This window comes from Balaenoptera ricei, chromosome 1, assembly GCF_028023285.1.
Source record: "Balaenoptera ricei isolate mBalRic1 chromosome 1, mBalRic1.hap2, whole genome shotgun sequence".
Lineage (NCBI taxonomy): Eukaryota > Metazoa > Chordata > Mammalia > Artiodactyla > Balaenopteridae > Balaenoptera > Balaenoptera ricei.
Window position 1 is genome coordinate 118,219,953 of NC_082639.1, and position 25,748 is coordinate 118,245,700.

At 61.6% G+C, this 25,748-nt stretch overlaps 15 non-coding genes across 15 annotated transcripts; 6 read left to right on the forward strand and 9 right to left on the reverse strand.

The window, feature by feature from the left end:
* Positions 1–2,551: 2,551 nt before the first annotated feature.
* On the reverse strand, positions 2,552–2,623 carry TRNAE-CUC (transfer RNA glutamic acid (anticodon CUC)). Its single transcript has one exon. It is a non-coding gene; the product is annotated as a tRNA-Glu (tRNA).
* Positions 2,624–2,897: 274 nt separating this feature from the next.
* On the reverse strand, positions 2,898–2,969 carry TRNAG-UCC (transfer RNA glycine (anticodon UCC)). Its single transcript has one exon. It is a non-coding gene; the product is annotated as a tRNA-Gly (tRNA).
* An 844-nt stretch (positions 2,970–3,813) lies between these two features.
* Positions 3,814–3,885, reverse strand: TRNAD-GUC (transfer RNA aspartic acid (anticodon GUC)). The gene has a single exon. It is a non-coding gene; the product is annotated as a tRNA-Asp (tRNA).
* Positions 3,886–4,459: 574 nt separating this feature from the next.
* Positions 4,460–4,542, forward strand: TRNAL-CAG (transfer RNA leucine (anticodon CAG)). Its single transcript has one exon. It is a non-coding gene; the product is annotated as a tRNA-Leu (tRNA).
* A 1,633-nt stretch (positions 4,543–6,175) lies between these two features.
* TRNAG-GCC (transfer RNA glycine (anticodon GCC)) lies at positions 6,176–6,246 on the forward strand. The gene has a single exon. It is a non-coding gene; the product is annotated as a tRNA-Gly (tRNA).
* Positions 6,247–10,389: 4,143 nt separating this feature from the next.
* TRNAE-CUC (transfer RNA glutamic acid (anticodon CUC)) lies at positions 10,390–10,461 on the reverse strand. The gene has a single exon. It is a non-coding gene; the product is annotated as a tRNA-Glu (tRNA).
* A 274-nt stretch (positions 10,462–10,735) lies between these two features.
* On the reverse strand, positions 10,736–10,807 carry TRNAG-UCC (transfer RNA glycine (anticodon UCC)). The gene has a single exon. It is a non-coding gene; the product is annotated as a tRNA-Gly (tRNA).
* An 843-nt stretch (positions 10,808–11,650) lies between these two features.
* On the reverse strand, positions 11,651–11,722 carry TRNAD-GUC (transfer RNA aspartic acid (anticodon GUC)). The gene has a single exon. It is a non-coding gene; the product is annotated as a tRNA-Asp (tRNA).
* Positions 11,723–12,296: 574 nt separating this feature from the next.
* On the forward strand, positions 12,297–12,379 carry TRNAL-CAG (transfer RNA leucine (anticodon CAG)). Its single transcript has one exon. It is a non-coding gene; the product is annotated as a tRNA-Leu (tRNA).
* A 1,617-nt stretch (positions 12,380–13,996) lies between these two features.
* TRNAG-GCC (transfer RNA glycine (anticodon GCC)) lies at positions 13,997–14,067 on the forward strand. The gene has a single exon. It is a non-coding gene; the product is annotated as a tRNA-Gly (tRNA).
* A 4,143-nt stretch (positions 14,068–18,210) lies between these two features.
* TRNAE-CUC (transfer RNA glutamic acid (anticodon CUC)) lies at positions 18,211–18,282 on the reverse strand. Its single transcript has one exon. It is a non-coding gene; the product is annotated as a tRNA-Glu (tRNA).
* Positions 18,283–18,556: 274 nt separating this feature from the next.
* Positions 18,557–18,628, reverse strand: TRNAG-UCC (transfer RNA glycine (anticodon UCC)). Its single transcript has one exon. It is a non-coding gene; the product is annotated as a tRNA-Gly (tRNA).
* An 843-nt stretch (positions 18,629–19,471) lies between these two features.
* Positions 19,472–19,543, reverse strand: TRNAD-GUC (transfer RNA aspartic acid (anticodon GUC)). Its single transcript has one exon. It is a non-coding gene; the product is annotated as a tRNA-Asp (tRNA).
* Positions 19,544–20,117: 574 nt separating this feature from the next.
* TRNAL-CAG (transfer RNA leucine (anticodon CAG)) lies at positions 20,118–20,200 on the forward strand. The gene has a single exon. It is a non-coding gene; the product is annotated as a tRNA-Leu (tRNA).
* A 1,616-nt stretch (positions 20,201–21,816) lies between these two features.
* Positions 21,817–21,887, forward strand: TRNAG-GCC (transfer RNA glycine (anticodon GCC)). Its single transcript has one exon. It is a non-coding gene; the product is annotated as a tRNA-Gly (tRNA).
* The last annotated feature ends 3,861 nt before the right edge of the window (positions 21,888–25,748 follow it).

Here is a 25,748-nt window from a genome sequence, read left to right on the forward strand (position 1 = left end):
GGATACTGTCTTCCATGTCTAATATTGTTTCAGATTGCTTTCCATTACAGTTTACTACAGGATATTGAACGTCATTCCCTGTGTTATTCTGGAAATCCTTGCTGCTTATGTCTTTTATATGAAGTACGGTGTATCTGTTCATCGCAGCTCCTAATTTATGTCTCCACCCCTCCCTTTCTCCTCGGGGAACCATCAGTGTGTTTTCTATGTCTGTGAGTCTGTTTCGCTTTTGCACACACATTCTTTTCTATTGTGTTTTAGATTCCACGTATCTTTGTGCTTCTCTGTCAGACTTAACTTCACTAAGCGTAATATTCTCTAGGACCATCCTTATTGTGGCAAGTGGCAATATTTCATTTTCTGAAATGGCTGAGTAATATTCCACAGTACATATATACCGCATCTTTTTCTGTCAGCCAACTGTTGATGGGCACATGGGTTTTTTCTATGTCTTGGCTGCGGCACACAGTGCTGCTACGAACACGGGGGTGCGTGGATCTCCTCAAACAACAGTTTTTCTCTTTGGCGGATGTGTACCCACGACGGGGATTGCTGGATCATCTCTGATGGCTCATGTTCCTCCTGTTTATTTTGTTCGTTGTTTTTATTTACTTACTTACTTACTTACTTACTTACAAGTACTAGTACTTGTGGTTGAAGAAGAAGAGTTGATTAGCAATATTGAGTTAGTTTCAGGTGTACAGCAAAGGGGATACTGTTTTCCATGTCTAATATCGTTTCAGAGTGATTTCCATTACAGGTTATTGCAGGATATTGACTATCACTCCCTGTGTTATTCTGGAAATCCTTGTTGCTTATCTCCTTTATATGAACTACTGTGTATCTGTTCATCGAGCTCCTAATTTATCCCTCCACCCCTCCTTTTTAACTCGGGTAACCATCACTGTGTTTTCTAGGTCTGTGAGTCTGTTTCTGTTTTGCACATAGATTCATTGGTAGTACTTTTTAGATTCCACATATCTTTGTGCTTCTCTGTCGGACCTACTTCACTAAGTGTAATATTCCCTGGGAGCATTCTTGTTGCGGCAAATGGCAACATTTCATTCTTTCTTATTAATGGCTGAGTAATATCCCATAGTACCTATATACCACCTCTTCTTGTACTAGCGACCCGCTGGTGGGCGCTTGGGTTTTTTCCCGTGTCTTGGCTGCTGCAAATAGTGCCGCCGTGAACATGGAGGTGCTTGTGCCTTTTTGCACTCTTGTTTCGTCATTTCCGGGTACGTACCCAGGAGTGGGATTGCTGGATCATAGGGGACCTCTCCTTTGGCCTCTTTCAACCTCAACCCCTCCTCCCCCCACCCCCGCCGCCACACACACCTGAGACCGGATGGTTTCTCCCGATGAGAGGCGATGTACGTCTCTGGGGCAGTAGAATGCCCCCACCCCATTCGGACCCCGCCTAGCCCCTGTGGCGCGCTCCGTTTCTGTTGTTCTCTTGCCTGCCTCCGACCCACCGCCCCCAGTCCCAACCCACTGGTTAGCCTGACCACCTTGCCGCACAGCACACCAGTCTGGCGCGCTCACCCGCCACCCCACCGCGAAGGGGTCCTCTGCCACCATCTTCCTCGCCCCACAGCCCACTCACACACCCCGCCCTTCCCCCCAGCCTGCAGGCTCGGACCCCTCTCCCCGCCACCTTCCCCTTGTATCCCAGGCCCGACTGTCACATGTCCTGCCCGGAAGTCTCACTTCCGCCAGTGCTCCTCAGACGCACTCCTACTCCAGGCCCACCCCGCCCCCTGATCTGACCCACCCGTACACACGTGCCGGGCCAGGTGCTGCCACCACCCCAAGCTTCTGCTGAGCCCCTGCCTGAGTGGCCAGCCGCTCTCCCGGGCCAGGTCCCCGGCCAGCCCAACACCTCCCGCTCCTGCCCGCGCTCCACCCAGACACCCCAGGCCCTTCCTCGCACCTCCCAGCACGCGGGCCCACCGCCGCCCTCTCTCCATGGGGTCGTTCTGCTCCGTTCCCTAACCCGCGTGGGGTGGCCACCGACCACGGCCACAAACACCTTCATCCCACACTGTCAGCCACCCCCACGGCACCGGCAAGGGCGTTCAGGAAACCTGCTGCGGTGGTGCGAAGCACCCGTCTGCCCACCGGTGCTCCTTTCCACAGGGGATCCGGCTTTGTTAGAAGGCACCGCGTGTGACACCGCCGTCGCCGTCGGCGCTGCCACCGCTGTCGCCGTGGGGGAAAAGCAGTGCTGCTGGAGAGTGCAAACACAGGCGGGGGCGTTTGCTCGTGGCCACGGCCACGGCGGGGAGAGGCGCGGCCCCGGCCACTCGTGTTTGGGGCTGAGGCAAGCGTCCGAAAAGGAAGACACGGGACGTCGAAGGCCTCGAGTGGGCGCGCGCCAGTGCGGCCAAAAGGTTTGGCCGGGGAGGGAGGGTGGAGGTTGCCTGGCAGGGCTTGGGCTGGAGGTGCAGGGCACCGGGCGGCTCTTGTCGGGGCGCCGAGGCCGCGGAGCAAGCGCGGCCTAAAAGTGGGATGTGGACGGTGGGAGGTAGAGAGGAAGAAGAAAGGCTTCCCTGACCGGGAATCGAACCCGGGCCGCGGCGGTGAGAGCGCCGAATCCTAACCACTAGACCACCAGGGAGCGTCAGGCTCTACCACTGCTCCTGCTGGACCCATAGCACCCGCTCGGCGCCACCGTGGCGCCAAGACCCGGCCTTTCCAAGTCCAGCCACGCGCCGCCCCTGGCAATCCACGTGTCCTACCGTCCTTCCTGCTTGCAGCGCCCTCAGAACACTGCGCGCCTGCTTCTCGCACACACAAGAAAAGCCGCTGGGGCCAGCTGGCTCCCTGCTCCCAGCTCTCCCTCACAGGCCCCCGGCCGGCCGCCCGTGGAGCTCGGTAAAAGGGCAGCCCGCTGCGTTGGCCGGGAATCGAACCCGGGTCAACTGCTTGGAAGGCAGCTATGCTCACCACTATACCACCAACGCTGCACAGCCCGGGCCGGCCCGAGACGCCGGCACCGGGCTCGCCCGAGCGCACTCTCGTCGCCGCCGCCTTCTCCTCCTCCTCCTCCTCCTCCTTCTCTTCCGACTCCTCCTCCTTCTCTTCCTCCTCCTACTCCCCTTTCTCTTCCCCGTCCTCCTCCTCCTCCTCCTCAGCCGCCGCCGCCGCCGCCGCCGCCGCTTGGAACAGCCCTGCCCCGACGCCCCGCCGGCCGGCAGCTCTGTGACGTCACAGGCGCCACCAAGGCCCCCCCCCCCCGCGCCCGACCCGCGCCAGCCCTACGAAGCTGCCCTAGGCCACCGGCCCGACCGCCTCAAGGGGGCGCTCTCGCTGCCTTGCTGCTCCAGGGCCCCTCCGCTCCACGCCGCGGCCCGCCCCCGCCCCCGGGGCACGCGTCTTCCAGACCCCGGCTCGCCAAAGCCCTTCTCCACCGGGCGCTGGGCCAGGCCACTTCCCGCACCGACAGGGCACGCCACTCATCCGCCTCCCACCCGTCCCGGCAGCTGTGCACCTATGCCGCCGTGCACAGCTGCGCAGCTGTGCGTCGCGACGCAAGGAGCCCACTGAGACAGCCACTTTGGGCGGGCCGCAACGTCATCGGGCGCTTGTAGGGTCCAGAGGAGGCCCTCGCTCGGCCCTGGCGACTGAGCGCCCGGCGAGGAGGAAGGGCTGGGCGGCTGGAGGGGGGCGAGGGTGGGCAGGCTGGGCACGCGCTGGCGCCCTGCGCCTCGCTGGAGGGCGGAGGGCGGAGGGAGGAGAAGAAGGGCCCTTGGGAGCCAGGCGGCAGGACAGAGAGCGGCGCCAGCCGCCAAAAGAGGGCGTGTTTGCCTCCCCGTCGGGGAATCGAACCCCGGTCTCCCGCGTGACAGGCGGGGATACTCACCACTATACTAACGAGGACGGCGGCCACCGCCCCCGCGCCCGGCCGCTCTCGGGCTGCCTGCCGACGCCTCCCCCTGCCCTCCGGCCCCCTGCCCACCACGGGCGCCCGGCACGTGCCCGACCCGACCCAACGCCACACCACCCGCGTCCTCCAAAGCGGCAGCCCCCGACCCCGACAGGGACCCGGACCCGCGTGGCCCTGCAGACTCCGAGTGCGCGCTGCCTATTGCCTCCGACGCGGGGATCGCGCCGGGTGGAGGGGGCCCGAGACGCAAAGCAAGGCTGCGAGGAGGGGGTGGGCGCGCGCCGGGCCGTGGCCGGCGAGGAGACGCGCGGGTGGGGGCCGGCGGCAGGGGGCTGGCCCGACGCGGCCCGGCTGCGTCCGGGGCCAGGGCTGGGCGAGGGCGCCACCGCGGCGCAGCCAGGCGCGTCGTCTGGCCGTGCTCCCCGTCGGCCGCCGCGCGCCCGCTCCGTCGCTCACCCAGACGGCCGCGCGCCTGGCGCGGAGCACCGCGTCCCGCCAAGGGCACCGGGGTTCGCGTCGCGTCGGGTCCCAGCCAGCCGAGCGGCCACGCGCACGCCCAGGCCCGCCGTCAGGATGGCCGAGCGGTCTAAGGCGCTGCGTTCAGGTCGCAGTCTCCCCTGGAGGCGTGGGTTCGAATCCCACTCCTGACAAGCCGGCCTTTTGGCCCGCCCGACAAACGCACCCGGCCCTATGGCAGCGCTTTACGGCCTTCCAGTCCGTTCGCGCCTTGCACTCTTGCGGCCTCTCCAAACTCCGGCCCGGACATCCCCGCCTCTCAGACGCGGGACCTTCTCAGCCACGGCCGCGGGCCTGGCAGAAACGGCGCACTAGGAACCCTCCGGCGACTGGCTTTCCGGACAAACGCCCTCCCCGCCAGCTCCTAAGCCCCCTCCTACCTGCACCCGCGCCAGAAAAACCTTCGGTCCTTCGCAGCCCATCTTTCCTCACCTGCTTGCGGCTGCTGCTGCTGCTGCTGGTTTTCCTGCCTGCCTGCCTGCCTGCCTGCCTGCCTGCCTTCGTCCCTCCCTCCCACTCCCACTCCCACGCTCCACCCCGCCCCCACCGCCACACGCAGAACGGCCGCGTGTGGAAAGCCCTCCACGCCTGGCCCGCCCTCCGACTTCGGCCTGGTGAACAGCGGGCTCGCTCTCACAGCCTTTCTTCCACTTCCGCCACCAGCAGCTCTCCCTCTTTCCAACATCCTGTCCTTCCCGCCAGCCCCAAAGGCCCGCCTGCCCATTCCATTCCCTCCACAGCCACACCGTCTTGCCGGCCTGTGGTGCGTGCCCTCGGTGCTTTTTCGCCTTGGGACCTTGGCCGGACCACACCTGCCTGCCTGCCTGCCTGCCTGCCTGCCGGGCCGCGTGCAGCCCAGCCTCCTGCTGGCCAGCCAACAGGGGGCCCTCCCTGCACGGGGCCTGGCGCAGGAGTCGCTCCCGGGAACGGTGCTCCAGTGAGTAGTGAGCGGAAGCCCTGGATGCCCTGTCACCCACCACAGACGTCCGGCCCCCAGCCCGGGCCACCCACCTCGGCGCCACAGCGCAAGTCCCTCGGGGAAGCCGCTGCTCCGGCCGGACCCAACCACACCCTGGCGCGCTCCCTCCCTCACCGGGCTGTCCGCGAGCCAGCAGCCAGTCTGCCAAAGTGCTTCTCCTCACAACCAACGCAGCAGAGCGGGACCCCGCGGGAGAGGGGTGGGCCAGAGCGCAGAAGCGAGGCTCAGACACCTTTGGTCTTGTGGCCTGAGCGCCGCTCGGCGACGGCGGCGGCGGTGCCCGGTGTCCATCTCCCACGCTCGCGGTCCCTGCACAGCCCCGAGCTCCGATCCCTGCCCCCGCCCGCCCTCGCACGCCCCGCACCAGCAAGAAAGCCAGCCGCCAGAGGGACTGTGCGTCGGGGCGGGGGGTGGGGGGGGGGCGGCTGCTGAGAGGAACGTCGGCGCTCAGCCGCAGCGGCCACGCCTCGCCTGCCCTGACTGGGATTCGGGCGCGGGCCAGGCCGCTTCGGCTCCTGGCTTCCTCTGGCGACACCGACAGTCTCGCGGCGGCCGTGGACGGCAGAGAAAGCGCAGGACGGGCCGAGCACGCCTGCGTCCCTCCGTCCCTCGGTGCTTCCGACCGCCTCGCGCCCTGGGGTCGCCAGCGTGCCCGGAGCCTCTCATTCAGGTGGCCCGTCGGCCTCCTGCTCAAACGGAGCACATGCCCACGGGGCGAGCAGTGACCAGGGTCCGGCGGTTGGCGGCGAGCGCCGCTGGGGCAGCGCCGGGGGCCGGCGGCCATCGGTGCATGGGTGGTTCAGTGGTAGAATTCTCGCCTGCCACGCGGGAGGCCCGGGTTCGATTCCCGGCCCATGCAGCCCCAGCGTCCCCTTTTGGTTCCCGCAGCCCCACAGCGGAGCTGGGCTTCCCCGCTGCCACACTCAAGGCACCGGTCCTGCAACAGCTCGCTCACCACCGCACCTTCCGGCCCCTGTCCTTCCCACGCAGACGCCCCCACCCCACACACACCCGGGAGCCAGGCCTCCGCGACCTGACACCTTGCGGGCTCAGCCACTCTTACGCCCAGACCCCTTCCTTGTCCTTGTTCTCGTCCTTACCCCGACCCCGCTTGTGTCACGCTTTTCACTGTAACGAACACCCCACACTGGCACCCGCACAGCCCAACCTCTTCACCTTTCGCCACGTTTCCAAGCTCTCTGCCTCACTCTGCCCGCACTTCGAAAGTTATACTATGTTTGCACAACCAGGAGCAAGGAAGTTGCCACCTCTGGGAGTGACACATCCCACTTTCCTGGAGAGTCCCCAAAGCGTTCACTTGCACGAGGAGTTCAAAAGAAGTCCACACTATCATCGCAGACTGCACTCTAGATTCATGTTCTGACCCTCGACAGAAATACGTTTCCAACACCGGCCCGCTCCTCCACCACTACTGCCACCACCACCATCAGCACGACAAACACCACCCCCTCCCCTGAACCTCTGCTCCCACCAACAGCGTCAGCCCTCGGGACAGCACCACCGGCACCACCACCTCGGCCTCCACCCTACTCCCACAGACACCCCCGTCCCACCCCCTATCTCCCCACTTTTTCCCCGATCCTTTCCAAATCCTACGTTGTCAAGGATCCTGCCCTTGCCTCTGTCCCGTTGCCCTCCTTTTTTCCCCCTTCGTCGTCTTCTCCTTTTCGTAGCAGTACGGTTGATTTACAATACTGTGTGACTTTCAGGTGTACAGCCAAGTGATTCAGTTATATGTCCTTTTCCAGGTTATTTTCCATTATACGTTATCACGACATATGAATACAGTTCCCTGTGCTGTACAGTAAATCCTTGTTGCTTCTGTGCTTTATGTATAGTATTTCCTCTCTGTTAATCGCAGCTCCGGGTTTTTCCCTGCCCTACACTTTCCCCTTGGGTAACGAACAGTGTGTTTTCTATGTCTGTGGGTCTGTTTCTCTTTGGCACATACATTCGTTTGTAGTACGGTTTAGATGCCACATATCTTTGTGCTTCTCTGCCTGACTTACGTCGTGAAGTGTAATATACTCTAGGTCCATCCTTACTGGTGCAAATGGCAATATCTCACTCTTTTGTATGGCTGAGTAATATTCCACAGTACATACGTACCACGTCGTCCTGTGCCAGCCATCGGTTGGTGGGCACTTGGGTTTTGTCCATGTCTTGGCTGTGGCCCGTAGTGCTGCTGTGAACATGGGGGTGCATGGATCTCTTCAAATGACAGTTTCTCTCCTTTGCCGATGTGCACCCACGATGGGGATTGCTGGATCATATGAGAGCTCATATTTCACCTATTTATTTAGTGTGTTGTTTTTATTTATGCATTTAATATTTATTTATTCATTTACTTATAAGAACTAGTAGCTGTAATTTTGGAGGAAAAGTTGATTAACAATATTGAGTTAGTTTCAGGTGCACAGCAAAGCGGATACTGTCTTCCATGTCTAATATTGTTTCAGATTGCTTTCCATTACAGTTTACTACAGGATATTGAACGTCATTCCCTGTGTTATTCTGGAAATCCTTGCTGCTTATGTCTTTTATATGAAGTACGGTGTATCTGTTCATCGCAGCTCCTAATTTATGTCTCCACCCCTCCCTTTCTCCTCGGGGAACCATCAGTGTGTTTTCTATGTCTGTGAGTCTGTTTCGCTTTTGCACACACATTCTTTTCTATTGTGTTTTAGATTCCACGTATCTTTGTGCTTCTCTGTCAGACTTAACTTCACTAAGCGTAATATTCTCTAGGACCATCCTTATTGTGGCAAGTGGCAATATTTCATTTTCTGAAATGGCTGAGTAATATTCCACAGTACATATATACCGCATCTTTTTCTGTCAGCCAACTGTTGATGGGCACATGGGTTTTTTCTATGTCTTGGCTGCGGCACACAGTGCTGCTACGAACACGGGGGTGCGTGGATCTCCTCAAACAACAGTTTTTCTCTTTGGCGGATGTGTACCCACGACGGGGATTGCTGGATCATCTCTGATGGCTCATGTTCCTCCTGTTTATTTTGTTCGTTGTTTTTATTTACTTACTTACTTACTTACTTACTTACTTACAAGTACTAGTACTTGTGGTTGAAGAAGAAGAGTTGATTAGCAATATTGAGTTAGTTTCAGGTGTACAGCAAAGGGGATACTGTTTTCCATGTCTAATATCGTTTCAGAGTGATTTCCATTACAGGTTATTGCAGGATATTGACTATCACTCCCTGTGTTATTCTGGAAATCCTTGTTGCTTATCTCCTTTATATGAACTACTGTGTATCTGTTCATCGAGCTCCTAATTTATCCCTCCACCCCTCCTTTTTAACTCGGGTAACCATCACTGTGTTTTCTAGGTCTGTGAGTCTGTTTCTGTTTTGCACATAGATTCATTGGTAGTACTTTTTAGATTCCACATATCTTTGTGCTTCTCTGTCGGACCTACTTCACTAAGTGTAATATTCCCTGGGAGCATTCTTGTTGCGGCAAATGGCAACATTTCATTCTTTCTTATTAATGGCTGAGTAATATCCCATAGTACCTATATACCACCTCTTCTTGTACTAGCGACCCGCTGGTGGGCGCTTGGGTTTTTTCCCGTGTCTTGGCTGCTGCAAATAGTGCCGCCGTGAACATGGAGGTGCTTGTGCCTTTTTGCACTCTTGTTTCGTCATTTCCGGGTACGTACCCAGGAGTGGGATTGCTGGATCATAGGGGACCTCTCCTTTGGCCTCTTTCAACCTCAACCCCTCCTCCCCCCACCCCCGCCGCCACACACACCTGAGACCGGATGGTTTCTCCCGATGAGAGGCGATGTACGTCTCTGGGGCAGTAGAATGCCCCCACCCCATTCGGACCCCGCCTAGCCCCTGTGGCGCGCTCCGTTTCTGTTGTTCTCTTGCCTGCCTCCGACCCACCGCCCCCAGTCCCAACCCACTGGTTAGCCTGACCACCTTGCCGCACAGCACACCAGTCTGGCGCGCTCACCCGCCACCCCACCGCGAAGGGGTCCTCTCCCACCATCTTCCTCGCCCCACAGCCCACTCACACACCCCGCCCTTCCCCCCAGCCTGCAGGCTCGGACCCCTCTCCCCGCCACCTTCCCCTTGTATCCCAGGCCCGACTGTCACATGTCCTGCCCGGAAGTCTCACTTCCGCCAGTGCTCCTCAGACGCACTCCTACTCCAGGCCCACCCCGCCCCCTGATCTGACCCACCCGTACACACGTGCCGGGCCAGGTGCTGCCACCACCCCAAGCTTCTGCTGAGCCCCTGCCTGAGTGGCCAGCCGCTCTCCCGGGCCAGGTCCCCGGCCAGCCCAACACCTCCCGCTCCTGCCCGCGCTCCACCCAGACACCCCAGGCCCTTCCTCGCACCTCCCAGCACGCGGGCCCACCGCCGCCCTCTCTCCATGGGGTCGTTCTGCTCCGTTCCCTAACCCGCGTGGGGTGGCCACCGACCACGGCCACAAACACCTTCATCCCACACTGTCAGCCACCCCCACGGCACCGGCAAGGGCGTTCAGGAAACCTGCTGCGGTGGTGCGAAGCACCCGTCTGCCCACCGGTGCTCCTTTCCACAGGGGATCCGGCTTTGTTAGAAGGCACCGCGTGTGACACCGCCGTCGCCGTCGGCGCTGCCACCGCTGTCGCCGTGGGGGAAAAGCAGTGCTGCTGGAGAGTGCAAACACAGGCGGGGGCGTTTGCTCGTGGCCACGGCCACGGCGGGGAGAGGCGCGGCCCCGGCCACTCGTGTTTGGGGCTGAGGCAAGCGTCCGAAAAGGAAGACACGGGACGTCGAAGGCCTCGAGTGGGCGCGCGCCAGTGCGGCCAAAAGGTTTGGCCGGGGAGGGAGGGTGGAGGTTGCCTGGCAGGGCTTGGGCTGGAGGTGCAGGGCACCGGGCGGCTCTTGTCGGGGCGCCGAGGCCGCGGAGCAAGCGCGGCCTAAAAGTGGGATGTGGACGGTGGGAGGTAGAGAGGAAGAAGAAAGGCTTCCCTGACCGGGAATCGAACCCGGGCCGCGGCGGTGAGAGCGCCGAATCCTAACCACTAGACCACCAGGGAGCGTCAGGCTCTACCACTGCTCCTGCTGGACCCATAGCACCCGCTCGGCGCCACCGTGGCGCCAAGACCCGGCCTTTCCAAGTCCAGCCACGCGCCGCCCCTGGCAATCCACGTGTCCTACCGTCCTTCCTGCTTGCAGCGCCCTCAGAACACTGCGCGCCTGCTTCTCGCACACACAAGAAAAGCCGCTGGGGCCAGCTGGCTCCCTGCTCCCAGCTCTCCCTCACAGGCCCCCGGCCGGCCGCCCGTGGAGCTCGGTAAAAGGGCAGCCCGCTGCGTTGGCCGGGAATCGAACCCGGGTCAACTGCTTGGAAGGCAGCTATGCTCACCACTATACCACCAACGCTGCACAGCCCGGGCCGGCCCGAGACGCCGGCACCGGGCTCGCCCGAGCGCACTCTCGTCGCCGCCGCCTTCTCCTCCTCCTCCTCCTCCTCCTTCTCTTCCGACTCCTCCTCCTTCTCTTCCTCCTCCTACTCCCCTTTCTCTTCCCCGTCCTCCTCCTCCTCCTCCTCAGCCGCCGCCGCCGCCGCCGCCGCCGCTTGGAACAGCCCTGCCCCGACGCCCCGCCGGCCGGCAGCTCTGTGACGTCACAGGCGCCACCAAGGCCCCCCCCCCCGCGCCCCACCCGCGCCAGCCCTACGAAGCTGCCCTAGGCCACCGGCCCGACCGCCTCAAGGGGGCGCTCTCGCTGCCTTGCTGCTCCAGGGCCCCTCCGCTCCACGCCGCGGCCCGCCCCCGCCCCCGGGGCACGCGTCTTCCAGACCCCGGCTCGCCAAAGCCCTTCTCCACCGGGCGCTGGGCCAGGCCACTTCCCGCACCGACAGGGCACGCCACTCATCCGCCTCCCACCCGTCCCGGCAGCTGTGCACCTATGCCGCCGTGCACAGCTGCGCAGCTGTGCGTCGCGACGCAAGGAGCCCACTGAGACAGCCACTTTGGGCGGGCCGCAACGTCATCGGGCGCTTGTAGGGTCCAGAGGAGGCCCTCGCTCGGCCCTGGCGACTGAGCGCCCGGCGAGGAGGAAGGGCTGGGCGGCTGGAGGGGGGCGAGGGTGGGCAGGCTGGGCACGCGCTGGCGCCCTGCGCCTCGCTGGAGGGCGGAGGGCGGAGGGAGGAGAAGAAGGGCCCTTGGGAGCCAGGCGGCAGGACAGAGAGCGGCGCCAGCCGCCAAAAGAGGGCGTGTTTGCCTCCCCGTCGGGGAATCGAACCCCGGTCTCCCGCGTGACAGGCGGGGATACTCACCACTATACTAACGAGGACGGCGGCCACCGCCCCCGCGCCCGGCCGCTCTCGGGCTGCCTGCCGACGCCTCCCCCTGCCCTCCGGCCCCCTGCCCACCACGGGCGCCCGGCACGTGCCCGACCCGACCCAATGCCACACCACCCGCGTCCTCCAAAGCGGCAGCCCCCGACCCCGACAGGGACCCGGACCCGCGTGGCCCTGCAGACTCCGAGTGCGCGCTGCCTATTGCCTCCGACGCGGGGATCGCGCCGGGTGGAGGGGGCCCGAGACGCAAAGCAAGGCTGCGAGGAGGGGGTGGGCGCGCGCCGGGCCGTGGCCGGCGAGGAGACGCGCGGGTGGGGGCCGGCGGCAGGGGGCTGGCCCGACGCGGCCCGGCTGCGTCCGGGGCCAGGGCTGGGCGAGGGCGCCACCGCGGCGCAGCCAGGCGCGTCGTCTGGCCGTGCTCCCCGTCGGCCGCCGCGCGCCCGCTCCGTCGCTCACCCAGACGGCCGCGCGCCTGGCGCGGAGCACCGCGTCCCGCCAAGGGCACCGGGGTTCGCGTCGCGTCGGGTCCCAGCCAGCCGAGCGGCCACGCGCACGCCCAGGCCCGCCGTCAGGATGGCCGAGCGGTCTAAGGCGCTGCGTTCAGGTCGCAGTCTCCCCTGGAGGCGTGGGTTCGAATCCCACTCCTGACAAGCCGGCCTTTTGGCCCGCCCGACAAACGCACCCGGCCCTATGGCAGCGCTTTACGGCCTTCCAGTCCGTTCGCGCCTTGCACTCTTGCGGCCTCTCCAAACTCCGGCCCGGACATCCCCGCCTCTCAGACGCGGGACCTTCTCAGCCACGGCCGCGGGCCTGGCAGAAACGGCGCACTAGGAACCCTCCGGCGACTGGCTTTCCGGACAAACGCCCTCCCCGCCAGCTCCTAAGCCCCCTCCTACCTGCACCCGCGCCAGAAAAACCTTCGGTCCTTCGCAGCCCATCTTTCCTCACCTGCTTGCGGCTGCTGCTGCTGCTGCTGGTTTTCCTGCCTGCCTGCCTGCCTTCGTCCCTCCCTCCCACTCCCACTCCCACGCTCCACCCCGCCCCCACCGCCACACGCAGAACGGCCGCGTGTGGAAAGCCCTCCACGCCTGGCCCGCCCTCCGACTTCGGCCTGGTGAACAGCGGGCTCGCTCTCACAGCCTTTCTTCCACTTCCGCCACCAGCAGCTCTCCCTCTTTCCAACATCCTGTCCTTCCCGCCAGCCCCAAAGGCCCGCCTGCCCATTCCATTCCCTCCACAGCCACACCGTCTTGCCGGCCTGTGGTGCGTGCCCTCGGTGCTTTTTCGCCTTGGGACCTTGGCCGGACCACACCTGCCTGCCTGCCTGCCTGCCTGCCTGCCGGGCCGCGTGCAGCCCAGCCTCCTGCTGGCCAGCCAACAGGGGGCCCTCCCTGCACGGGGCCTGGCGCAGGAGTCGCTCCCGGGAACGGTGCTCCAGTGAGTAGTGAGCGGAAGCCCTGGATGCCCTGTCACCCACCACAGACGTCCGGCCCCCAGCCCGGGCCACCCACCTCGGCGCCACAGCGCAAGTCCCTCGGGGAAGCCGCTGCTCCGGCCGGACCCAACCACACCCTGGCGCGCTCCCTCCCTCACCGGGCTGTCCGCGAGCCAGCAGCCAGTCTGCCAAAGTGCTTCTCCTCACAACCAACGCAGCAGAGCGGGACCCCGCGGGAGAGGGGTGGGCCAGAGCGCAGAAGCGAGGCTCAGACACCTTTGGTCTTGTGGCCTGAGCGCCGCTCGGCGACGGCGGCGGCGGTGCCCGGTGTCCATCTCCCACGCTCGCGGTCCCTGCACAGCCCCGAGCTCCGATCCCTGCCCCCGCCCGCCCTCGCACGCCCCGCACCAGCAAGAAAGCCAGCCGCCAGAGGGACTGTGCGTCGGGGCGGGGGGTGGGGGGGGGGCGGCTGCTGAGAGGAACGTCGGCGCTCAGCCGCAGCGGCCACGCCTCGCCTGCCCTGACTGGGATTCGGGCGCGGGCCAGGCCGCTTCGGCTCCTGGCTTCCTCTGGCGACACCGACAGTCTCGCGGCGGCCGTGGACGGCAGAGAAAGCGCAGGACGGGCCGAGCACGCCTGCGTCCCTCCGTCCCTCGGTGCTTCCGACCGCCTCGCGCCCTGGGGTCGCCAGCGTGCCCGGAGCCTCTCATTCAGGTGGCCCGTCGGCCTCCTGCTCAAACGGAGCACATGCCCACGGGGCGAGCAGTGACCAGGGTCCGGCGGTTGGCGGCGAGCGCCGCTGGGGCAGCGCCGGGGGCCGGCGGCCATCGGTGCATGGGTGGTTCAGTGGTAGAATTCTCGCCTGCCACGCGGGAGGCCCGGGTTCGATTCCCGGCCCATGCAGCCCCAGCGTCCCCTTTTGGTTCCCGCAGCCCCACAGCGGAGCTGGGCTTCCCCGCTGCCACACTCAAGGCACCGGTCCTGCAACAGCTCGCTCACCACCGCACCTTCCGGCCCCTGTCCTTCCCACGCAGACGCCCCCACCCCACACACACCCGGGAGCCAGGCCTCCGCGACCTGACACCTTGCGGGCTCAGCCACTCTTACGCCCAGACCCCTTCCTTGTCCTTGTTCTCGTCCTTACCCCGACCCCGCTTGTGTCACGCTTTTCACTGTAACGAACACCCCACACTGGCACCCGCACAGCCCAACCTCTTCACCTTTCGCCACGTTTCCAAGCTCTCTGCCTCACTCTGCCCGCACTTCGAAAGTTATACTATGTTTGCACAACCAGGAGCAAGGAAGTTGCCACCTCTGGGAGTGACACATCCCACTTTCCTGGAGAGTCCCCAAAGCGTTCACTTGCACGAGGAGTTCAAAAGAAGTCCACACTATCATCGCAGACTGCACTCTAGATTCATGTTCTGACCCTCGACAGAAATACGTTTCCAACACCGGCCCGCTCCTCCACCACTACTGCCACCACCACCATCAGCACGACAAACACCACCCCCTCCCCTGAACCTCTGCTCCCACCAACAGCGTCAGCCCTCGGGACAGCACCACCGGCACCACCACCTCGGCCTCCACCCTACTCCCACAGACACCCCCGTCCCACCCCCTATCTCCCCACTTTTTCCCCGATCCTTTCCAAATCCTACGTTGTCAAGGATCCTGCCCTTGCCTCTGTCCCGTTGCCCTCCTTTTTTCCCCCTTCGTCGTCTTCTCCTTTTCGTAGCAGTACGGTTGATTTACAATACTGTGTGACTTTCAGGTGTACAGCCAAGTGATTCAGTTATATGTCCTTTTCCAGGTTATTTTCCATTATACGTTATCACGACATATGAATACAGTTCCCTGTGCTGTACAGTAAATCCTTGTTGCTTCTGTGCTTTATGTATAGTATTTCCTCTCTGTTAATCGCAGCTCCGGGTTTTTCCCTGCCCTACACTTTCCCCTTGGGTAACGAACAGTGTGTTTTCTATGTCTGTGGGTCTGTTTCTCTTTGGCACATACATTCGTTTGTAGTACGGTTTAGATGCCACATATCTTTGTGCTTCTCTGCCTGACTTACGTCGTGAAGTGTAATATACTCTAGGTCCATCCTTACTGGTGCAAATGGCAATATCTCACTCTTTTGTATGGCTGAGTAATATTCCACAGTACATACGTACCACGTCGTCCTGTGCCAGCCATCGGTTGGTGGGCACTTGGGTTTTGTCCATGTCTTGGCTGTGGCCCGTAGTGCTGCTGTGAACATGGGGGTGCATGGATCTCTTCAAATGACAGTTTCTCTCCTTTGCCGATGTGCACCCACGATGGGGATTGCTGGATCATATGAGAGCTCATATTTCACCTATTTATTTAGTGTGTTGTTTTTATTTATGCATTTAATATTTATTTATTCATTTACTTATAAGAACTAGTAGCTGTAATTTTGGAGGAAAAGTTGATTAACAATATTGAGTTAGTTTCAGGTGCACAGCAAAGCGGATACTGTCTTCCATGTCTAATATTGTTTCAGATTGCTTTCCATTACAGTTTACTACAGGATATTGAACGTCATTCCCTGTGTTATTCTGGAAATCCTTGCTGCTTATGTCTTTTATATGAAGTACGGTGTATCTGTTCATCGCAGCTCCTAATTTATGTCTCCACCCCTCCCTTTCTCCTCGGGGAACCATCAGTGTGTTTTCTATGTCTGTGAGTCTGTTTCGCTTTTGCACACACATTCTTTTCTATTGTGTTTTAGATTCCACGTATCTTTGTGCTTCTCTGTCAGACTTAACTTCACTAAGCGTAATATTCTCTAGGACCATCCTTATTGTGGCAAGTGGCAATATTTCATTTTCTGAAATGGCTGAGTAATATTCCACAGTACATATATACCGCATCTTTTTCTGTCAGCCAACTGTTGATGGGCACATGGGTTTTTTCTATGTCTTGGCTGCGGCACACAGTGCTGCTACGAACACGGGGGTGCGTGGATCTCCTCAAACAACAGTTTTTCTCTTTGGCGGATGTGTACCCACGACGGGGATTGCTGGATCATCTCTGATGGCTCATGTTCCTCCTGTTTATTTTGTTCGTTGTTTTTATTTACTTACTTACTTACTTACTTACTTACTTACAAGTACTAGTACTTGTGGTTGAAGAAGAAGAGTTGATTAGCAATATTGAGTTAGTTTCAGGTGTACAGCAAAGGGGATACTGTTTTCCATGTCTAATATCGTTTCAGAGTGATTTCCATTACAGGTTATTGCAGGATATTGACTATCACTCCCTGTGTTATTCTGGAAATCCTTGTTGCTTATCTCCTTTATATGAACTACTGTGTATCTGTTCATCGAGCTCCTAATTTATCCCTCCACCCCTCCTTTTTAACTCGGGTAACCATCACTGTGTTTTCTAGGTCTGTGAGTCTGTTTCTGTTTTGCACATAGATTCATTGGTAGTACTTTTTAGATTCCACATATCTTTGTGCTTCTCTGTCGGACCTACTTCACTAAGTGTAATATTCCCTGGGAGCATTCTTGTTGCGGCAAATGGCAACATTTCATTCTTTCTTATTAATGGCTGAGTAATATCCCATAGTACCTATATACCACCTCTTCTTGTACTAGCGACCCGCTGGTGGGCGCTTGGGTTTTTTCCCGTGTCTTGGCTGCTGCAAATAGTGCCGCCGTGAACATGGAGGTGCTTGTGCCTTTTTGCACTCTTGTTTCGTCATTTCCGGGTACGTACCCAGGAGTGGGATTGCTGGATCATAGGGGACCTCTCCTTTGGCCTCTTTCAACCTCAACCCCTCCTCCCCCCACCCCCGCCGCCACACACACCTGAGACCGGATGGTTTCTCCCGATGAGAGGCGATGTACGTCTCTGGGGCAGTAGAATGCCCCCACCCCATTCGGACCCCGCCTAGCCCCTGTGGCGCGCTCCGTTTCTGTTGTTCTCTTGCCTGCCTCCGACCCACCGCCCCCAGTCCCAACCCACTGGTTAGCCTGACCACCTTGCCGCACAGCACACCAGTCTGGCGCGCTCACCCTCCACCCCACCGCGAAGGGGTCCTCTCCTACCATCTTCCTCGCCCCACAGCCCACTCACACACCCCGCCCTTCCCCCCAGCCTGCAGGCTCGGACCCCTCTCCCCGCCACCTTCCCCTTGTATCCCAGGCCCGACTGTCACATGTCCTGCCCAGAAGTCTCACTTCCGCCAGTGCTCCTCAGACGCACTCCTACTCCAGGCCCACCCCGCCCCCTGATCTGACCCACCCGTACACACGTGCCGGGCCAGGTGCTGCCACCACCCCAAGCTTCTGCTGAGCCCCTGCCTGAGTGGCCAGCCGCTCTCCCGGGCCAGGTCCCCGGCCAGCCCAACACCTCCCGCTCCTGCCCGCGCTCCACCCAGACACCCCAGGCCCTTCCTCGCACCTCCCAGCACGCGGGCCCACCGCCGCCCTCTCTCCATGGGGTCGTTCTGCTCCGTTCCCTAACCCGCGTGGGGTGGCCACCGACCACGGCCACAAACACCTTCATCCCACACTGTCAGCCACCCCCACGGCACCGGCAAGGGCGTTCAGGAAACCTGCTGCGGTGGTGCGAAGCACCCGTCTGCCCACCGGTGCTCCTTTCCACAGGGGATCCGGCTTTGTTAGAAGGCACCGCGTGTGACACCGCCGTCGCCGTCGGCGCTGCCACCGCTGTCGCCGTGGGGGAAAAGCAGTGCTGCTGGAGAGTGCAAACACAGGCGGGGGCGTTTGCTCGTGGCCACGGCCACGGCGGGGAGAGGCGCGGCCCCGGCCACTCGTGTTTGGGGCTGAGGCAAGCGTCCGAAAAGGAAGACACGGGACGTCGAAGGCCTCGAGTGGGCGCGCGCCAGTGCGGCCAAAAGGTTTGGCCGGGGAGGGAGGGTGGAGGTTGCCTGGCAGGGCTTGGGCTGGAGGTGCAGGGCACCGGGCGGCTCTTGTCGGGGCGCCGAGGCCGCGGAGCAAGCGCGGCCTAAAAGTGGGATGTGGACGGTGGGAGGTAGAGAGGAAGAAGAAAGGCTTCCCTGACCGGGAATCGAACCCGGGCCGCGGCGGTGAGAGCGCCGAATCCTAACCACTAGACCACCAGGGAGCGTCAGGCTCTACCACTGCTCCTGCTGGACCCATAGCACCCGCTCGGCGCCACCGTGGCGCCAAGACCCGGCCTTTCCAAGTCCAGCCACGCGCCGCCCCTGGCAATCCACGTGTCCTACCGTCCTTCCTGCTTGCAGCGCCCTCAGAACACTGCGCGCCTGCTTCTCGCACACACAAGAAAAGCCGCTGGGGCCAGCTGGCTCCCTGCTCCCAGCTCTCCCTCACAGGCCCCCGGCCGGCCGCCCGTGGAGCTCGGTAAAAGGGCAGCCCGCTGCGTTGGCCGGGAATCGAACCCGGGTCAACTGCTTGGAAGGCAGCTATGCTCACCACTATACCACCAACGCTGCACAGCCCGGGCCGGCCCGAGACGCCGGCACCGGGCTCGCCCGAGCGCACTCTCGTCGCCGCCGCCTTCTCCTCCTCCTCCTCCTCCTCCTTCTCTTCCGACTCCTCCTCCTTCTCTTCCTCCTCCTACTCCCCTTTCTCTTCCCCGTCCTCCTCCTCCTCCTCCTCAGCCGCCGCCGCCGCCGCCGCCGCCGCTTGGAACAGCCCTGCCCCGACGCCCCGCCGGCCGGCAGCTCTGTGACGTCACAGGCGCCACCAAGGCCCCCCCCCCCGCGCCCCACCCGCGCCAGCCCTACGAAGCTGCCCTAGGCCACCGGCCCGACCGCCTCAAGGGGGCGCTCTCGCTGCCTTGCTGCTCCAGGGCCCCTCCGCTCCACGCCGCGGCCCGCCCCCGCCCCCGGGGCACGCGTCTTCCAGACCCCGGCTCGCCAAAGCCCTTCTCCACCGGGCGCTGGGCCAGGCCACTTCCCGCACCGACAGGGCACGCCACTCATCCGCCTCCCACCCGTCCCGGCAGCTGTGCACCTATGCCGCCGTGCACAGCTGCGCAGCTGTGCGTCGCGACGCAAGGAGCCCACTGAGACAGCCACTTTGGGCGGGCCGCAACGTCATCGGGCGCTTGTAGGGTCCAGAGGAGGCCCTCGCTCGGCCCTGGCGACTGAGCGCCCGGCGAGGAGGAAGGGCTGGGCGGCTGGAGGGGGGCGAGGGTGGGCAGGCTGGGCACGCGCTGGCGCCCTGCGCCTCGCTGGAGGGCGGAGGGCGGAGGGAGGAGAAGAAGGGCCCTTGGGAGCCAGGCGGCAGGACAGAGAGCGGCGCCAGCCGCCAAAAGAGGGCGTGTTTGCCTCCCCGTCGGGGAATCGAACCCCGGTCTCCCGCGTGACAGGCGGGGATACTCACCACTATACTAACGAGGACGGCGGCCACCGCCCCCGCGCCCGGCCGCTCTCGGGCTGCCTGCCGACGCCTCCCCCTGCCCTCCGGCCCCCTGCCCACCACGGGCGCCCGGCACGTGCCCGACCCGACCCAATGCCACACCACCCGCGTCCTCCAAAGCGGCAGCCCCCGACCCCGACAGGGACCCGGACCCGCGTGGCCCTGCAGACTCCGAGTGCGCGCTGCCTATTGCCTCCGACGCGGGGATCGCGCCGGGTGGAGGGGGCCCGAGACGCAAAGCAAGGCTGCGAGGAGGGGGTGGGCGCGCGCCGGGCCGTGGCCGGCGAGGAGACGCGCGGGTGGGGGCCGGCGGCAGGGGGCTGGCCCGACGCGGCCCGGCTGCGTCCGGGGCCAGGGCTGGGCGAGGGCGCCACCGCGGCGCAGCCAGGCGCGTCGTCTGGCCGTGCTCCCCGTCGGCCGCCGCGCGCCCGCTCCGTCGCTCACCCAGACGGCCGCGCGCCTGGCGCGGAGCACCGCGTCCCGCCAAGGGCACCGGGGTTCGCGTCGCGTCGGGTCCCAGCCAGCCGAGCGGCCACGCGCACGCCCAGGCCCGCCGTCAGGATGGCCGAGCGGTCTAAGGCGCTGCGTTCAGGTCGCAGTCTCCCCTGGAGGCGTGGGTTCGAATCCCACTCCTGACAAGCCGGCCTTTTGGCCCGCCCGACAAACGCACCCGGCCCTATGGCAGCGCTTTACGGCCTTCCAGTCCGTTCGCGCCTTGCACTCTTGCGGCCTCTCCAAACTCCGGCCCGGACATCCCCGCCTCTCAGACGCGGGACCTTCTCAGCCACGGCCGCGGGCCTGGCAGAAACGGCGCACTAGGAACCCTCCGGCGACTGGCTTTCCGGACAAACGCCCTCCCCGCCAGCTCCTAAGCCCCCTCCTACCTGCACCCGCGCCAGAAAAACCTTCGGTCCTTCGCAGCCCATCTTTCCTCACCTGCTTGCGGCTGCTGCTGCTGCTGCTGGTTTTCCTGCCTGCCTGCCTGCCTTCGTCCCTCCCTCCCACTCCCACTCCCACGCTCCACCCCGCCCCCACCGCCACACGCAGAACGGCCGCGTGTGGAAAGCCCTCCACGCCTGGCCCGCCCTCCGACTTCGGCCTGGTGAACAGCGGGCTCGCTCTCACAGCCTTTCTTCCACTTCCGCCACCAGCAGCTCTCCCTCTTTCCAACATCCTGTCCTTCCCGCCAGCCCCAAAGGCCCGCCTGCCCATTCCATTCCCTCCACAGCCACACCGTCTTGCCGGCCTGTGGTGCGTGCCCTCGGTGCTTTTTCGCCTTGGGACCTTGGCCGGACCACACCTGCCTGCCTGCCTGCCTGCCTGCCTGCCGGGCCGCGTGCAGCCCAGCCTCCTGCTGGCCAGCCAACAGGGGGCCCTCCCTGCACGGGGCCTGGCGCAGGAGTCGCTCCCGGGAACGGTGCTCCAGTGAGTAGTGAGCGGAAGCCCTGGATGCCCTGTCACCCACCACAGACGTCCGGCCCCCAGCCCGGGCCACCCACCTCGGCGCCACAGCGCAAGTCCCTCGGGGAAGCCGCTGCTCCGGCCGGACCCAACCACACCCTGGCGCGCTCCCTCCCTCACCGGGCTGTCCGCGAGCCAGCAGCCAGTCTGCCAAAGTGCTTCTCCTCACAACCAACGCAGCAGAGCGGGACCCCGCGGGAGAGGGGTGGGCCAGAGCGCAGAAGCGAGGCTCAGACACCTTTGGTCTTGTGGCCTGAGCGCCGCTCGGCGACGGCGGCGGCGGTGCCCGGTGTCCATCTCCCACGCTCGCGGTCCCTGCACAGCCCCGAGCTCCGATCCCTGCCCCCGCCCGCCCTCGCACGCCCCGCACCAGCAAGAAAGCCAGCCGCCAGAGGGACTGTGCGTCGGGGCGGGGGGTGGGGGGGGGCGGCTGCTGAGAGGAACGTCGGCGCTCAGCCGCAGCGGCCACGCCTCGCCTGCCCTGACTGGGATTCGGGCGCGGGCCAGGCCGCTTCGGCTCCTGGCTTCCTCTGGCGACACCGACAGTCTCGCGGCGGCCGTGGACGGCAGAGAAAGCGCAGGACGGGCCGAGCACGCCTGCGTCCCTCCGTCCCTCGGTGCTTCCGACCGCCTCGCGCCCTGGGGTCGCCAGCGTGCCCGGAGCCTCTCATTCAGGTGGCCCGTCGGCCTCCTGCTCAAACGGAGCACATGCCCACGGGGCGAGCAGTGACCAGGGTCCGGCGGTTGGCGGCGAGCGCCGCTGGGGCAGCGCCGGGGGCCGGCGGCCATCGGTGCATGGGTGGTTCAGTGGTAGAATTCTCGCCTGCCACGCGGGAGGCCCGGGTTCGATTCCCGGCCCATGCAGCCCCAGCGTCCCCTTTTGGTTCCCGCAGCCCCACAGCGGAGCTGGGCTTCCCCGCTGCCACACTCAAGGCACCGGTCCTGCAACAGCTCGCTCACCACCGCACCTTCCGGCCCCTGTCCTTCCCACGCAGACGCCCCCACCCCACACACACCCGGGAGCCAGGCCTCCGCGACCTGACACCTTGCGGGCTCAGCCACTCTTACGCCCAGACCCCTTCCTTGTCCTTGTTCTCGTCCTTACCCCGACCCCGCTTGTGTCACGCTTTTCACTGTAACGAACACCCCACACTGGCACCCGCACAGCCCAACCTCTTCACCTTTCGCCACGTTTCCAAGCTCTCTGCCTCACTCTGCCCGCACTTCGAAAGTTATACTATGTTTGCACAACCAGGAGCAAGGAAGTTGCCACCTCTGGGAGTGACACATCCCACTTTCCTGGAGAGTCCCCAAAGCGTTCACTTGCACGAGGAGTTCAAAAGAAGTCCACACTATCATCGCAGACTGCACTCTAGATTCATGTTCTGACCCTCGACAGAAATACGTTTCCAACACCGGCCCGCTCCTCCACCACTACTGCCACCACCACCATCAGCACGACAAACACCACCCCCTCCCCTGAACCTCTGCTCCCACCAACAGCGTCAGCCCTCGGGACAGCACCACCGGCACCACCACCTCGGCCTCCACCCTACTCCCACAGACACCCCCGTCCCACCCCCTATCTCCCCACTTTTTCCCCGATCCTTTCCAAATCCTACGTTGTCAAGGATCCTGCCCTTGCCTCTGTCCCGTTGCCCTCCTTTTTTTCCCCTTCGTCGTCTTCTCCTTTTCGTAGCAGTACGGTTGATTTACAATACTGTGTGACTTTCAGGTGTACAGCCAAGTGATTCAGTTATATGTCCTTTTCCAGGTTATTTTCCATTATACGTTATCACGACATATGAATACAGTTCCCTGTGCTGTACAGTAAATCCTTGTTGCTTCTGTGCTTTATGTATAGTATTTCCTCTCTGTTAATCGCAGCTCCGGGTTTTTCCCTGCCCTACACTTTCCCCTTGGGTAACGAACAGTGTGTTTTCTATGTCTGTGGGTCTGTTTCTCTTTGGCACATACATTCGTTTGTAGTACGGTTTAGATGCCACATATCTTTGTGCTTCTCTGCCTGACTTACGTCGTGAAGTGTAATATACTCTAGGTCCATCCTTACTGGTGCAAATGGCAATATCTCACTCTTTTGTATGGCTGAGTAATATTCCACAGTACATACGTACCACGTCGTCCTGTGCCAGCCATCGGTTGGTGGGCACTTGGGTTTTGTCCATGTCTTGGCTGTGGCCCGTAGTGCTGCTGTGAACATGGGGGTGCATGGATCTCTTCAAATGACAGTTTCTCTCCTTTGCCGATGTGCACCCACGATGGGGATTGCTGGATCATATGAGAGCTCATATTTCACCTATTCATTTAGTGTGTTGTTTTTATTTATGCATTTAATATTTATTTATTCATTTACTTATAAGAACTAGTAGCTGTAATTTTGGAGGAAAAGTTGATTAACAATATTGAGTTAGTTTCAGGTGCACAGCAAAGCGGATACTGTCTTCCATGTCTAATATTGTTTCAGATTGCTTTCCATTACAGTTTACTACAGGATATTGAACGTCATTCCCTGTGTTATTCTGGAAATCCTTGCTGCTTATGTCTTTTATATGAAGTACGGTGTATCTGTTCATCGCAGCTCCTAATTTATGTCTCCACCCCTCCCTTTCTCCTCGGGGAACCATCAGTGTGTTTTCTATGTCTGTGAGTCTGTTTCGCTTTTGCACACACATTCTTTTCTATTGTGTTTTAGATTCCACGTATCTTTGTGCTTCTCTGTCAGACTTAACTTCACTAAGCGTAATATTCTCTAGGACCATCCTTATTGTGGCAAGTGGCAATATTTCATTTTCTGAAATGGCTGAGTAATATTCCACAGTACATATATACCGCATCTTTTTCTGTCAGCCAACTGTTGATGGGCACATGGGTTTTTTCTATGTCTTGGCTGCGGCACACAGTGCTGCTACGAACACGGGGGTGCGTGGATCTCCTCAAACAACAGTTTTTCTCTTTGGCGGATGTGTACGCACGACGGGGATTGCTGGATCATCTCTGATGGCTCATGTTCCTCCTGTTTATTTTGTTCGTTGTTTTTATTTACTTACTTACTTACTTACTTACTTACTTACAAGTACTAGTACTTGTGGTTGAAGAAGAAGAGTTGATTAGCAATATTGAGTTAGTTTCAGGTGTACAGCAAAGGGGATACTGTTTTCCATGTCTAATATCGTTTCAGAGTGATTTCCATTACAGGTTATTGCAGGATATTGACTATCACTCCCTGTGTTATTCTGGAAATCCTTGTTGCTTATCTCCTTTATATGAACTACTGTGTATCTGTTCATCGAGCTCCTAATTTATCCCTCCACCCCTCCTTTTTAACTCGGGTAACCATCACTGTGTTTTCTAGGTCTGTGAGTCTGTTTCTGTTTTGCACATAGATTCATTGGTAGTACTTTTTAGATTCCACATATCTTTGTGCTTCTCTGTCGGACCTACTTCACTAAGTGTAATATTCCCTGGGAGCATTCTTGTTGCGGCAAATGGCAACATTTCATTCTTTCTTATTAATGGCTGAGTAATATCCCATAGTACCTATATACCACCTCTTCTTGTACTAGCGACCCGCTGGTGGGCGCTTGGGTTTTTTCCCGTGTCTTGGCTGCTGCAAATAGTGCCGCCGTGAACATGGAGGTGCTTGTGCCTTTTTGCACTCTTGTTTCGTCATTTCCGGGTACGTACCCAGGAGTGGGATTGCTGGATCATAGGGGACCTCTCCTTTGGCCTCTTTCAACCTCAACCCCTCCTCCCCCCACCCCCGCCGCCACACACACCTGAGACCGGATGGTTTCTCCCGATGAGAGGCGATGTACGTCTCTGGGGCAGTAGAATGCCCCCACCCCATTCGGACCCCGCCTAGCCCCTGTGGCGCGCTCCGTTTCTGTTGTTCTCTTGCCTGCCTCCGACCCACCGCCCCCAGTCCCAACCCACTGGTTAGCCTGACCACCTTGCCGCACAGCACACCAGTCTGGCGCGCTCACCCGCCACCCCACCGCGAAGGGGTCCTCTCCCACCATCTTCCTCGCCCCACAGCCCACTCACACACCCCGCCCTTCCCCCCAGCCTGCAGGCTCGGACCCCTCTCCCCGCCACCTTCCCCTTGTATCCCAGGCCCGACTGTCACATGTCCTGCCCGGAAGTCTCACTTCCGCCAGTGCTCCTCAGACGCACTCCTACTCCAGGCCCACCCCGCCCCCTGATCTGACCCACCCGTACACACGTGCCGGGCCAGGTGCTGCCACCACCCCAAGCTTCTGCTGAGCCCCTGCCTGAGTGGCCAGCCGCTCTCCCGGGCCAGGTCCCCGGCCAGCCCAACACCTCCCGCTCCTGCCCGCGCTCCACCCAGACACCCCAGGCCCTTCCTCGCACCTCCCAGCACGCGGGCCCACCGCCGCCCTCTCTCCATGGGGTCGTTCTGCTCCGTTCCCTAACCCGCGTGGGGTGGCCACCGACCACGGCCACAAACACCTTCATCCCACACTGTCAGCCACCCCCACGGCACCGGCAAGGGCGTTCAGGAAACCTGCTGCGGTGGTGCGAAGCACCCGTCTGCCCACCGGTGCTCCTTTCCACAGGGGATCCGGCTTTGTTAGAAGGCACCGCGTGTGACACCGCCGTCGCCGTCGGCGCTGCCACCGCTGTCGCCGTGGGGGAAAAGCAGTGCTGCTGGAGAGTGCAAACACAGGCGGGGGCGTTTGCTCG